At 39.5% G+C, this 12981-nt stretch overlaps 1 long non-coding RNA gene across 1 annotated transcript; it reads left to right on the top strand.

The window, feature by feature from the left end:
- Positions 1-5760: 5760 nt before the first annotated feature.
- On the top strand, positions 5761-6308 carry LOC311041309. Its single transcript, XR_014600395.1, has 3 exons — positions 5761-5833; positions 5912-5980; positions 6243-6308. It is a non-coding gene; the product is annotated as an uncharacterized lncRNA (long non-coding RNA).
- The last annotated feature ends 6673 nt before the right edge of the window (positions 6309-12981 follow it).

The following is a 12981-nucleotide window of genomic DNA, read 5'->3' as shown; positions in this document are numbered from 1 at the left end:
ACCTACATTTCAAAAGCTGAACGTAACATGGGAATGTTGCTTGATCGAACGCAGAAAGAAAGTCTGGATGGAAATGTTGATGCTAAAGAAGCCTTTCAAAAACTTGGAAATGTTTATCTTCACAATAGAGAAGTTGGTGCCCAAGAGGCTGTTTATAGAGTCACAAATATGCATTTGAAGCAATGTTCTCGTAAAGTTTAATTTATTCCTGTTGTTGATACTGTTAGAATGACAAAACCTTTGAAGGAATTGCAGTCACAGGGGACAGATGATGACTCAAGCATATGGATGATTAGTCTGACAGACAGACTGGTGACTATTCTCTTTTTGGAAAAGTGAGCATCATTGCAATAGGTGATTTTTATCAGTTGCCTCCTGTGAAAGGTACATCTTTGTATGCAGAAGGACCAGGAGTTAATTTGTGGAATAATAATTTCATGATTGCAAAGCTAACTAAGATCGTTAGACAGAAAGATCCAATATTTGCTGAAACACTAAATCGCTTCAGAATACGTCAAAAGAAGGAACCATTAAATGACCAAGATCTACATTTGATAAAACAATGTGAAACTGGCGAGCAATCCAATGCAATACACATATTTGCTACCAATAACGAAGTTGACATGCACAACATTGAAACGTTGCAATCAAGTTGTCCAGATGCGATCAGTATAGAGGCTGAAGATTTTGAAAGGAACCCAAAAACTGGAAGGATGGTAAAAAAAATTGGTCATCATAAAAAAAACATAATAACTCTTGTTTGTCAGAAGTTGTGAATATTGGTGTAGGTGCCAGAGTTATGCTCAACAAGAATATTGATGTCTCAGATGGTCTTGTGAATGGTGCTTTCGGAACTGTGGTTCAAATAACACTCTCACCTGATAGTGCATTTCCCTCTGATATTCATCTTGTATTTGATGATGCAAAAGTTGGACAAATTCAGAGATCAAAGACTCGACAAAATGTAACGATAATTAAACCACAAGAAGACCAAGTGACAAATAGTGGTGGAATAAGACGGCAATTTCCTCTGAAATTAGCATGGGCCTGCACAGTACACAAAGTACAAGGTTTGACAGTTGACAATGCTGTGGTGTCATTGAAAAAAGTGTTTGCACCAGGACAAGCATACGTTGCATTAAGTCGTGTAAGAACTCTGAGTGGCCTTATTATTGAAGATTTTAAGGATTCGGCCATATATTGCAACGACAAAATTGACGAAGCAATTAAAAGCATGTCAGAGTTCATTCTTCCTCAAGAAAACCCTACAAACAGTCATGCATTTACAATGGTTTTGCACAATGTTCAGGGTTTAAAGGCACATTTTCCAGATGTTCAAGCACATCATATGCTAATGAAAGCCAAATGCATTTGTTTGACAGAAACGTGGTTAACTTCTGATGACCCAGAGAATGAGTTGGCTTTACCAGGTTTTACATTTCAACACAATCCAAGATCAAATTGCTATGATAACAGTGATCCCCTTTTTACTGAATTGAAACAACAGGCAAAAGGTGGAGTCGGAATATATCATTGCCTTGATGAGACCATTCATACAATCATTCCACAAAGCTCTAACTTGGAGTGTTTGATGTTTTCTGTTCCACAGGTTGATTTGACAGCTGCTTTTTTGTACAGACCAAATCGATACCAAATTGGGTCCTTTCGTAAGCATTTGGTGAAACTTGTTCAAGAATTGGATTCATACCCTGGAGGCAAAGTAATAATGGGGGATTTCAATGAAGATCTATTTAAATCATCTACCATTGTAGATTTGATGGAACAACATGAATACAGACAGTGTGTAAAAAGTGCAACAACCGAGCGTGGTACCTTGATTGACCATGTGTATGTAAAAGGTATTGAGAACGAATCTGTCCAAGTAATACCAGCCTACTACAGTGTTCATGAAGCCATTAGTATTTCTATAGTTTGACTACTGAGCAAGGTTTTTATAGTTAACAACAAACTTAAAATGGAAAATCCAAAACTATTGAACTTTACTACTGGATATTTAATATTTTTAATGGTTGCTTGAATTCTTGTAAATTCATCGTTAAAATTGTCGTTTGGTACACCAATTATGTAATTATTGCTTGACATCTGAACTCTGTTTCCCAGCAGGTGCAATAGTTTACAGACGGAGTGTTTGGTTTTGTTTTCAAGATAACCTTGTCCATTCACAACAGCTTGCCAACTTGTATAGAACACTTATTGACATGAGATCAGCTTCTTGGCATGGTTGCAATCCTCACAAGCAACAAGATTTTACTGTTGGTGAGTCCACCTTGTATGATTCTTGTATGATTTATGTTATGTGATTGTTTTAAAACTGTGCAATGGTGAGTGAACAAAAATGAGCACTGGTAATTGGCAAACAATGTTATAATTGATGTAAATCTTGATTACTACAGTAGGCTAAATGTTTTTATGACATTGATTAATTACCAATGCAACAGTTAATGCTGCAACATTTTGCAACATTTTGCTGGTGCTCCGGCATCAGCCATCAGACCTCTGGAGCTTGTTCAGAAAGCTGCGGCTCGTCTGGTGTTCAACCGCCCCAAGTTCTCCCACACAACTATCCTTCTCCGTTCTCTGCACTGGCTCCCCGTAGCAGCTCGCATTCAGTTTAAAACCCTGGTGCTAGCCTATAGAGCAGTGAAAGGAACAGCTCCTTCTTACCTCCGGGTTTTGGTCAATGCCCACACCCCTGCCCGACCACTCCGGTCTGCCACCTCGGGGCGACTGACTCCCTCGCCACTCAACGGTCCTTCTGGTCGATCGACACGGTCACGACTTTTTTTCTGTTCTGTCCCCACAGTGGTGGAATGAACTTCCCACTGATGTCAGGACAGCAGAGTCACTGCCCATCTTTCGCCGCAGGCTGAAAACCCACCTCTTCAGGAAACACTATCCTTCCTCTTTGCCTGGCCTACTTGTTGTTAACTAGTTGTACGAACTCTTGTTTTATTTTTGTATTGTTTTATTGGATCTTGTTTAGTCGACTCACTTATTTGTTTTAGCTCGTGCTCATTTGATTTTGCCATTTTTGTCTCATCTGTTTAAGAAAGTAGGTAGCTGATATATTGCACTTTTACCTTAGCGCTAGGTATACTCTTGGTTGCTTGTTTTTGCAGGAAATGTACTTAAAACTTCTGGTGATTAGTAGTTTTCGTTCCCTACCTATGTTGAATACACTTATTGTAAGTCGCTTTGGATAAAAGCGTCTGCTAAATGACTGTAATGTAATGTAATGTAATGTAATATGTAGCCGACAGCCTGTTAAAATGTCTACAGGATCTTGCCACTGAAGTCCGTATTTTTATGTTTTATTAAAGGGTCAGGACACCTAAAACTATTTTTCTTTAACTTATTTAACTATAATGCTCTCATAAAAACATGTAGTAATCCTGGTCGCTATAACGCCTCCCCCATGACAGCCGAGGTGCCTGATGTAAGCGAAAGGAACTGGTTGGACCAACATGCAAGGTCCTTACGACTCCAAGATAACATGCTATCTTAACGTATGGCTAGCAAATATGGGAAGGGAAATATTTTTCATTGCTTAATATTTGTAAAACTTAAGGTAGGGTAAGTGATTTACTTTGGTTAAAATAAGTGTTAGATAGCTCTATATTCTGATAGTACTTATTGCTATAGAGTGTGTGTTCAGTAAAAGGACTCTCCCAAATCTCCATCTCTTTCTTAAACAGAAAATACATTTTCAGTGCTCTCTCCTGATTGGCTTAAATGTTGTCATCTACCTGGAAAATGTACTACATTTTGTTAACTAAAGAGCTGGAGAGACCCCTGTGACCAAACAAACACTCTGTAGCATTGATTACTATCAGAATGTAGTACTTTAACCTTTAACAACATTTAGCAAAAAATATCACTTACCCTACCTTTAAAGATACAAAGAGTAACCCATTGCTAGTACAATATGGCTAGCTTTTATTTTTTACATGGACATTAAATATGGGAAGGGAATCAGCATCATGTCAGTGTGTTGGGGGCGTCTGTCCAAAACTGTTACTTTAAAAAAGGAAGACTTAAACCTGAGATCAGAGTCTCCCACGAAAAAAAAAAATGCCCAATGTCTTTTTTTACTACGTAAAATGTATTTATTTGAGTTATTCATTGTTGATTCCTTTAATGTTTTTTATTTCACGTTGCAATTTTGGCACCCTTTTTTGTTCTATTTTGATTTGTTTGATTTGTGATGTGGACTAGAGCTTTGTGCCATTCAGACAGGTGAAGACAGTTGCATGCACTGTGCAGCCCACTGCCACATGCAAAGGTTTAACAGGTGGACCAAACCAGTTGATACTGTGACAGTGGACAATAATTCCAGAACAGAAATGGGAACACATAAACATTGCATTCAACTGCCAGCAGAGACAAAAGCAAAACTCAGAAGACCATGCTATCTTTTGCAACACTCAAGAATTGATCGACGCAGACTGAACACATCATCATCATCATCATCATCATCATCATCATCAGCATCAGGTCTCTTGCCCAGCGGCGACGCCATGCGTAGAGAGCCACTCAGCTTCACCAATTGTCTCCATTTGGATCGGTTCAGTGCTAGGGCCTTGGCTTCAACCAGTGACATGCCCAATTGGTGTAGGTTCCTGGTGATGGCATCAATCCATTGGGTGCGGGGGGCACCATGGGGGCATTTCCAGCCAGCGGCTTCAGCATCACAGCGCCATAATCTACCATGTAGTGTCCTTCTTCATGGTTTGTGAGTTTGGTAGCTATGTTTTGTTTATATTTACAGACTGTATGATTATTTATGTATGCGTTTTTGTTTGGTCATGTTAATTGGCAGTAGCATCAAAACAAGTAGTTGTATTTGATTTTGTCAACTGAAGCACTTCCAAACTGGTCACACCGGTACCAATATGTTGTGCTAAAATTGTAAACAGCTCCATTTACCCTATAGCTAGCTGTAGCATAATGAAGCACATTTTGTGTTTGTGTCATGTTTTGTTCAGGATCAGTGAAACATAAGCAAGTAAACATCTCTCAGCATGTAGAACTGGGGTTTGCCACAGAGTTTGTTGAAAGCTGCAACACCACAAGATCTCAAACTACTTCTGAAGGTTCCCATGCATTAAGAGTTAACAGCACTTAAGGTAATAATTGTTGTTAGTATTTTTGTGAAAATGACATGTTGGTAACGGTGTGCAATAATGTACCAAGTTTATTCTATTGCAGTTTGTATTCTGTGAGACCTGGAGTGGTTATGGTTAAAAGAAAATGTGATACTGCATCAGTCAAGTTTCAACTGCTGAAGAGTGACGTCCGGTGGTCTTCTGTTGCTAGCCCATCTTGAAGTGACTGAAGCATCACATCACCCTAATCTTCATGTTTGGTGACTTTGATATGTATAATTACTATATGTTGTTGTTTATATAGTGACTGTGATTATACTGACAGTGAACTCCTCCCGTAGATGGTCTTCTGCTGCTAGCCTCACTTGGACACAGTATTACAGCACCATAATCTTCATGTTTGGTGAGTTTGATATGTATAATTACTATATGTTATTCTTTATGTAGTGACTGTGATTATAGTGACGGTGAACTCTACCCATAGGTGGTCTTCTGCTGCTAGCCTCACTTGGACACATTATCACAGCGCAGCTCCATAATATTCCTCATGTTTGGTAAGTTTGATATTTATAATTACTATATGTTATTCTTTATAGAGTAACTGTGACTATACTGACAGTGAACTCTACCCATAGGTGGTCTTTTGCTGCTGGCCTCACTTGGACACAGTGTCACAGGTCACAGCACCATAATCTTCCTCATGTTTGGTGAGTTTGATCTATAATTACTATGTTTGTTATATAGTGAATCTGACTACAGGTACTGACAGTAATGTTCACTCATAGGTGGTCTTTTGCTGCTAGCCTCACTTGAATTATGGTGCAGTATCACTGCACCATAATCTTCATGTTTCGGTGAGTTTATATAATGACTGTATGTTGTTTATATAGTGATTGTGATGTGTGTTCATTGAATGGCCATGTATGAGCATGCTATGTTTGCAGTAGCAACGAAACGCGTAACTGTTTGATGTTGTTGACTGATACACTTTCCTATCATGGTGAAATCAGTTATTCTTGTGTAGTATACTAATGGTGTTACTTACCAGCACACTCAGCCTTTAGCTAGCTAGCAAGCACAATAAAGCACAAGCTGTGTTTTTGTTGTTTTGTTCAGGATCAGCACAACATGAAGCAAGTAGCTAAACATCCCCCCGCTTGTAGCACTTGGTGATCGCATGGTGCTTGTTGAAAGCTGGAACGGCAACAGCATCTGAGCAACTTCTGAAGACTTCCATGGATTTAAGACTTACCAGCACTTCAGGTAATTATTATTGTGATTGTATAACACATTTTCTGGTTTGTGATGGTACTGCATTGTGAAGTTGTATAATGTGTGTGCCAAAATGGTTCTTCTCTTTTTTTCTCATAAGATTTATGTTTAATATAAAACTATTAATGAAGGGGTAGGGCATTATAAACATTAGCTTCTACATGCATTTTTTTTTAACACAATTATGCTTTATTGTTCATGGAGATTGTTGGATTTATTTTACATATATTTTATTTTTATCTTGTTTTATTGTGATTCTTCTGTATGATATTCAAAACAAATCAAAAAAGCGGAAGAAAGAACATGACATATTGGTAATAGTAGGCAATATTTCAAATGTGCTTTGTTTCTTCTATTACAGCTTTGACAGCAGGAGACCTTGTCTGGTTATGGCCAAAAACACTGTCACAACAATCAAGTTCCATCCGCTGAAAGATACTGATGTGCACCCGTAGGTATAGGATAACAACATTGCTCTCCACGCCAGCAAGACCAAAGAGTTGATCATGGACTACAGGAGGCCAAGCAGAGAGCACCCCCTATCTTGACAGCATTGCACTGGAAAGCATCCATTCAGCATCCACTTTAATTACGTTCTCAAATGGGACACGCAAACCACAGAAAGTGGAAAAGGCTCAGCAGCGCCTGCACTTCGTCCATCACCTGAATACATTCAGTATGGTTCCCACATCCTCAGGTTTTTCTTTTCTTTTCTGGAAAATGACTTTTACACATGCAGTACAAGGTTTACATATGACAGCAATGGTGTCATGGTGTGTGTGTGTGTGTGTGTGTGTGTGTGTGTGTGTGTGTGTGTGTGTGTGTGTGTGTGTGTGTGTGTGTGTGTGTCTTACATTTTGCATTAAGTTGATGATGATGCATTTCAGTTTTTTATTTTTTTATTTTTTGTCATCACAATTGTTTCATTATTATTATTATTTTTTTCATAATGTATTTATTGTTGTTCTACGGAATTGTGTTGCTGCATGTAATGGGACCTGGCCCTGAATTGTATTATTTCGCCGAACAATAGTCAACACACAACGTGAGTTTGTAGATCTGCTATTTTGTGGCTAAGGTTCCCCCCTAATGTCCCTGTCCAAATTGTGCTTAATGATAGTATGTTTTTATTTATTTTTTATTTTTTTTAATTACAAATGTGCATCCTGGACGATGTATTTTCGTTTTGCTATAAATATTATTTATATCAGTTTTACATTATTTTGTTCTTATTCTCTTAATGTTTGTATTAAATAACAATGTATCTTTGACAACTCTCTCTCATTGATTGTGTGTATTGAAATGTTAAGCTCCACTTACTGTATATGCCTGATAACATGCAATAGCACTGTGAAGGGAATTACAACTTGACTTCAAAAAGAAAGTAATCTACTCAGTGTCTGGTCTGGTCTTTCCCAATTCAATAAATTAAACTGTTTGAGAATAGACTTAATTAGCTGAAATTGACCATAACAGGTAATGGCTAATGGTTTAAAAATGAAATTATTCTTGTGCGGCCTTCCAATGGCTACTGTACTGAGTATTTTAATAAAATAGAAATTGTGTAGATATGGTAGTACGGATACAAAACCTTCTGTACTAGCATAGAATAGACATAAAGTTCAGGGGAAATAAACACTCATGTCATTTAAATCGACATGGGAGAAATGATTATATACTATAGGCTTTATTAATTCTAAAGCTGTATATTACTCAAGCCTGTTACACCACAGTACACCACAGTAAAATGTGCTCGTCTTTGTTATCAATGACGTTCATCAGTGTTACACCAAGTTAAATATAAATCACCAGAGAGAGAAAAATAGAGAGTGAATTGTAACTACTATAGAGAGACCGGGAACATTTTCTGAAATCATAATGTCTCTAATGCACTCAGCACAATACTTGAGTAGGCATACATTGAAAATAACTATTCTCGAAAAAGCATTTCATTTTATCTTTATAAAGTCTACATGCATACGGTCATATTTTGTGCAATGCAATTTAAATGAAGCCTGCATGAGGTGAGGCTTGAACAGGGGACTTTGAGTACCAAAGTAAAATAGAAGATCTACAAGCTCTTAGCGCGTCACATTGTAGATCGGCTGTATGTGGTTACTGTAGGTTTTGTATTAATAATTACATCTGCAAAGGAACAAGTAACTAAAGCTGTCATCTGCTGTAATTGTAGTAGAGTAGAAGTAACAAAAATGGAAAGTAAAGTCAAAGTACCTCAAAACTGTGCTGTGCATTAGTCATGACAAAGGCAACACTGCATAATGAGTAATCTGGTTCCCTGGTGTATAGAGCATTGTTAGAGGTATAGACTCATTTGTTTGTTAATGTTGCTACCCTTTAAATGGCCATGGCCAATAGCGTGGCATTGGGCGCTTAAAGTTAAATATTTGAAAAAATAAACATTATTTCAAATAAAAAGCCACCAGGCCACTAATGAGTTGTGAGTGAAGACAGGTGTGATTGGTGATAAGTGAGAGGGGTGGATCCAATCCATGGGAATAAGGATAATTCCTTTAACAGGTCCGTTCATGAAAGTCCTTACGGTCTTGCTTCCAATGAGGGCCTGTGAGCAATTAGGGGTTAAGAGTCTTGCTCAGGGACAAATTTCATCGACACATTTGCTGGCCTGGCTTGGAATCGTACCTGGGGCAACCAGGGCCTCTGGCTCCATAGGCAGGCTCACTAACCACTCAGCTATGGCCGCCCCTAAATAGGGGGAAGGTTGCTGACTAGATGGCTCTTTTCTATACCCACCCTGACTAACCTTAACCTCAGTAAAACAACGACCTAACCTCAAGAAACACTATTTGTAAAATGAAGAATTGCAAATAATGATCACTTTAAAACATTGGTGGGGACAGGGATCAAACCAGCGGCCTTCGGATTCACAGGCTGCCTCTCTTCTCATTGAGCTAGAGATATGGCCTCCCTGATGGTGTCTGTTGATATCTATAGGTTTTTCCATCTGTTATGGACCAAGCCTCTGTTTCGCTAACTACTGTAGATCACTGATTCACAAAACATTTACCAATAAAGTTTTTTTTTGGTGAAAATAGTCGATCTACAAGCTCACAACGCGTTGCTATCTAAAAAGGTGTGAGATCAGCTATTTTCACAAGAAAGTATGTCATACATAAAAAACAACTACTCTCAAAAGCATTTCATGGTATTGTTTAAAAATTGTACATGTCTGAATTAACAGGGTCATGTTTTGTATAATGCAATTTAAATGTAAACTGTGACGAGTGGGGTTTGAACCGTGGACCTTTGGCACATGCGACTAACACTGTATTGATCAAGCTATTCAATCCACAGCCTTGGTCAGTGAGAAGGGAGAATCCAACAAAACAAAACAAAACAAAAGAGGGAATGAAGTACATCATACATTGAAAACAACTACTCTCAATAAGCGTTTCATTTAACAATTGCATGTTTATTCATTGATACAGTCATGTTGTGTGCAATGCAATTGAGTTGAAGTCTGCATGAGGTGAGATTTGAACCGGCGACCCTGTGGTATCAAGGCATATGATTAAGCCATTGAGCCAACAGACCCGAACTGATGAAAAGGGAGTTCACACACATGACACACTTTCACGCAAATTGCTCAGAAATCCTGGATTTAAATGTTTTTCAAACTGCTCAAAATTGCAGACAATCTAAGGGCAGAGCTTACTGGTCAAAGTGATACATGTGTTCCTCATGAGTCAAGGCACATGTGTAAGCAGGTTTAACGGCTGTCGGCCAAACAAGGCATGACTTTTGCCTGTTTAAAGTTTGCATTTTCAAAAAATTGCTATAGCGCCCCCCTTTGACCAATTGGAGTAAGATTGGTTTCAGTGATACTTGGAATGACCCTCTACAATATTGCAAAGTGTCAAACAAATGTGAGTCTGCATGTATGTGTTAGGGGCAGATGAATAATTGTCATAAAACTGCAATTTTCATTGGCTTATAAAAGCTTAACGTTTTCACTTATGGAAAATCCGCTTGCTCACGTTTGTCGGCATTGGTCCAAAGTTCATGTGTAGACAGTTTTGTGCAGATTGCTCAAAGATCCCAGAAAGCTATGGACTTTTACTGCTTTTTACTGCTTTTCATAGAATTCGAAATTGTGGGAGATCTAAAGGTCAGAGGTCAAAAGTCAGACTGAGAAAGTTGTTCGGCATGAGGAGACGCATGTGTGCATCGAGGTTTAATGGCTGTAGGTCAAACAGGGCATGAGTTGTACCTGTTCAAAGTTGCCATATTTCAATTGAGTGCTACAGCGCCACCCTTTGGCCAATGGTTGTGAGTTTCGGGTTTTCGCCGTTTGGCATAGCCCTCTACCATATTGCCGAATTTCATAAAAAGTGACGACGCGGTTAGGCCAGAACTGGCAAAAGCGGCGGAAGAATAGTGAAAGCCTAGTATCCCAAGAAAGGCTTCGAGCCTGATGGCCTCGAAACCTTAAAAATAGAAAGAGAAAGAAAACAGAGTAAGAAGAAACAACTCCTTACTAGTCTGAATTTCTTCCAAACGATAGGTGAGCAGTGAGTGAACAACACACACAACTAAAGCCAGATTTATACGTCGTCGCATGACAGTGGTGCACACTGAAAATAGCCGATCTACAAGCTCACAACATTTGGTGCATGATGTGATGCGTTGTGAGCTTGTAGATCTGCTACTTTTTGGCAGTGGTGGAAAGTAACCATTTACTCAAGTACTGTACTTAAGTAAAATGTTGTATTTCCAATTTTCAGTAGGCTACTATTACTTCTACTCCACTACATTCTGCACAATGAGTACTTTTACTTTTACTGGCCCTCCTCAGTTTCCGAAACAACCACAGGGAGTATTTTTGTACTCTTGTTTGAGCTTACAAAAAAAATGTCTCTTGAAGTCTTGTTCAGTTGTCCTTTATTATACATTATAAGATCTAAGCCCTTTGTCAATGTATGGTTTGATACATCTATCTATATAATCGAGGAATGACTTCCGCCCCGCCGCTGAAGCTATACCCACAGCACTGATATCGACTAAACACAACAACTACACACCACGTCGCGCCAACACAGTAGCGACAACGTGCGCGGTGAATTTACGTGTGCATTAGGCAACGTCACATTGCTCACTACATATTTTCCACCTTGCAACATAATTAATTCTACTCACCACATTTCGGCCACAACGGAAGGGGACACAGCTTCGTACCGTTTACCGTGCGCACCACCGACACCGAACGCCGACGGGTTTTGCCGAAACAACACGAAGGGCCGCCATTGAAACTCCGCAGCTCTCTCCATCGCCAGAAGAACAACAACAGAAGCGCCTCCTTCACCTCCCCTTCACCGTGTCTTCTGCTTCCACGCTCAATTCAGGTGACTACAATGCTAATACATTCACGCTCAACCTCACAATCACAAGCTTCTCCGTTCAGTGTTTCATTAGCGCGAGCGGGGAAAACGACAACAGTGCGTTGTGTTGCTGGGCAGCTGCTACACACAATAGCCTAGGATCATCATACCAAGGACTCGACAGTGATGTCATCATTATGCAACCCGGAAGTAAAGATACCAAGGATGCGTCAGGGATGTCAGCCATCTGCGTTGGCACGTTGCCATAACAACACAAGCACAAAACACATGAAAATATCAGTGTTGCCACATTTGCGGCAGAAACAAGCAACCACCTTCATGAAAAAAAAGAACAGCCGAAGGGGTCCGCCATGTTCCACGGGGGTCCCCGGGGGTCCCAACACTCCCATGGGGTCGGCGGACCCCCACGTAAAAAAGAAATATATACATTTTTTTCATTTTTTTTTCTTTTTTTTTACTTTTGGAAAGTTCTATCCCACCATTTTGGTACCCCAAAATAAGCGCGCCTTCACAGCCCTAGAGCTCTGTGCGCGGCTAGGGGGTCGGCCGCCGTTCTCTAGTACTTTATAAATGATAAAAAGTATGGTACTCCAAACAAACCTCATTTAACCATAGTAAATAATTTGAGGACATTAAGCACGCATTGGGTCTCGGGTTATTATGTTTTTTTTTAGGGGAGGGGTGATCTTAGTTGGGCAGGCGACCGCCTGTCCTGCCTCTACAGTGGGTACGCCACTGGTCGGTCGGCGCTTGGCGCTCGTAAAGACAGTGATGTCACTGAAATGCGACAACTTGTCTGTCTGCCGTCTACCCTCTGCTGTGTTAACATTATGGGTAACTCATTAAAGTGGCAAATTAAATGTGAAACACATCAACTATTAAGAAAACAAGAAGATATGTTGACACTCCATACATTTGGTAACATATTTTTATTTAAATCAATATCGTCTCCAGTTAATGTAGGAATAGTTTAAAAGTAGGCCAATTCTCATATCCTCTCATAGGGATTGCATTGGCAGCTGCAGTTCATCGCTCTAACAGACCTCGAGTAGCGGCGCTATCTCAAAAGTGGGCGTGAATTTGTAGGCCTTCCGCTTCCGGCCGTGTGTCTCTATGCCAAGGGCTTCAAGGGTGTTAAAGAAAGTTATATTATAAAGTTTAAAACATGTATACATACATGTATAGATTACAGCTCACCACTTCTT

This window comes from Gymnoscopelus microlampas (genome assembly GCF_963454915.1).
Source record: "Gymnoscopelus microlampas genome assembly, contig: SCAFFOLD_26, whole genome shotgun sequence".
NCBI classification, from domain to species: domain Eukaryota; kingdom Metazoa; phylum Chordata; class Actinopteri; order Myctophiformes; family Myctophidae; genus Gymnoscopelus; species Gymnoscopelus microlampas.
Note: the sequence above shows the minus strand (reverse complement) of the source record. Positions and strands in the feature narration are given on the sequence as shown.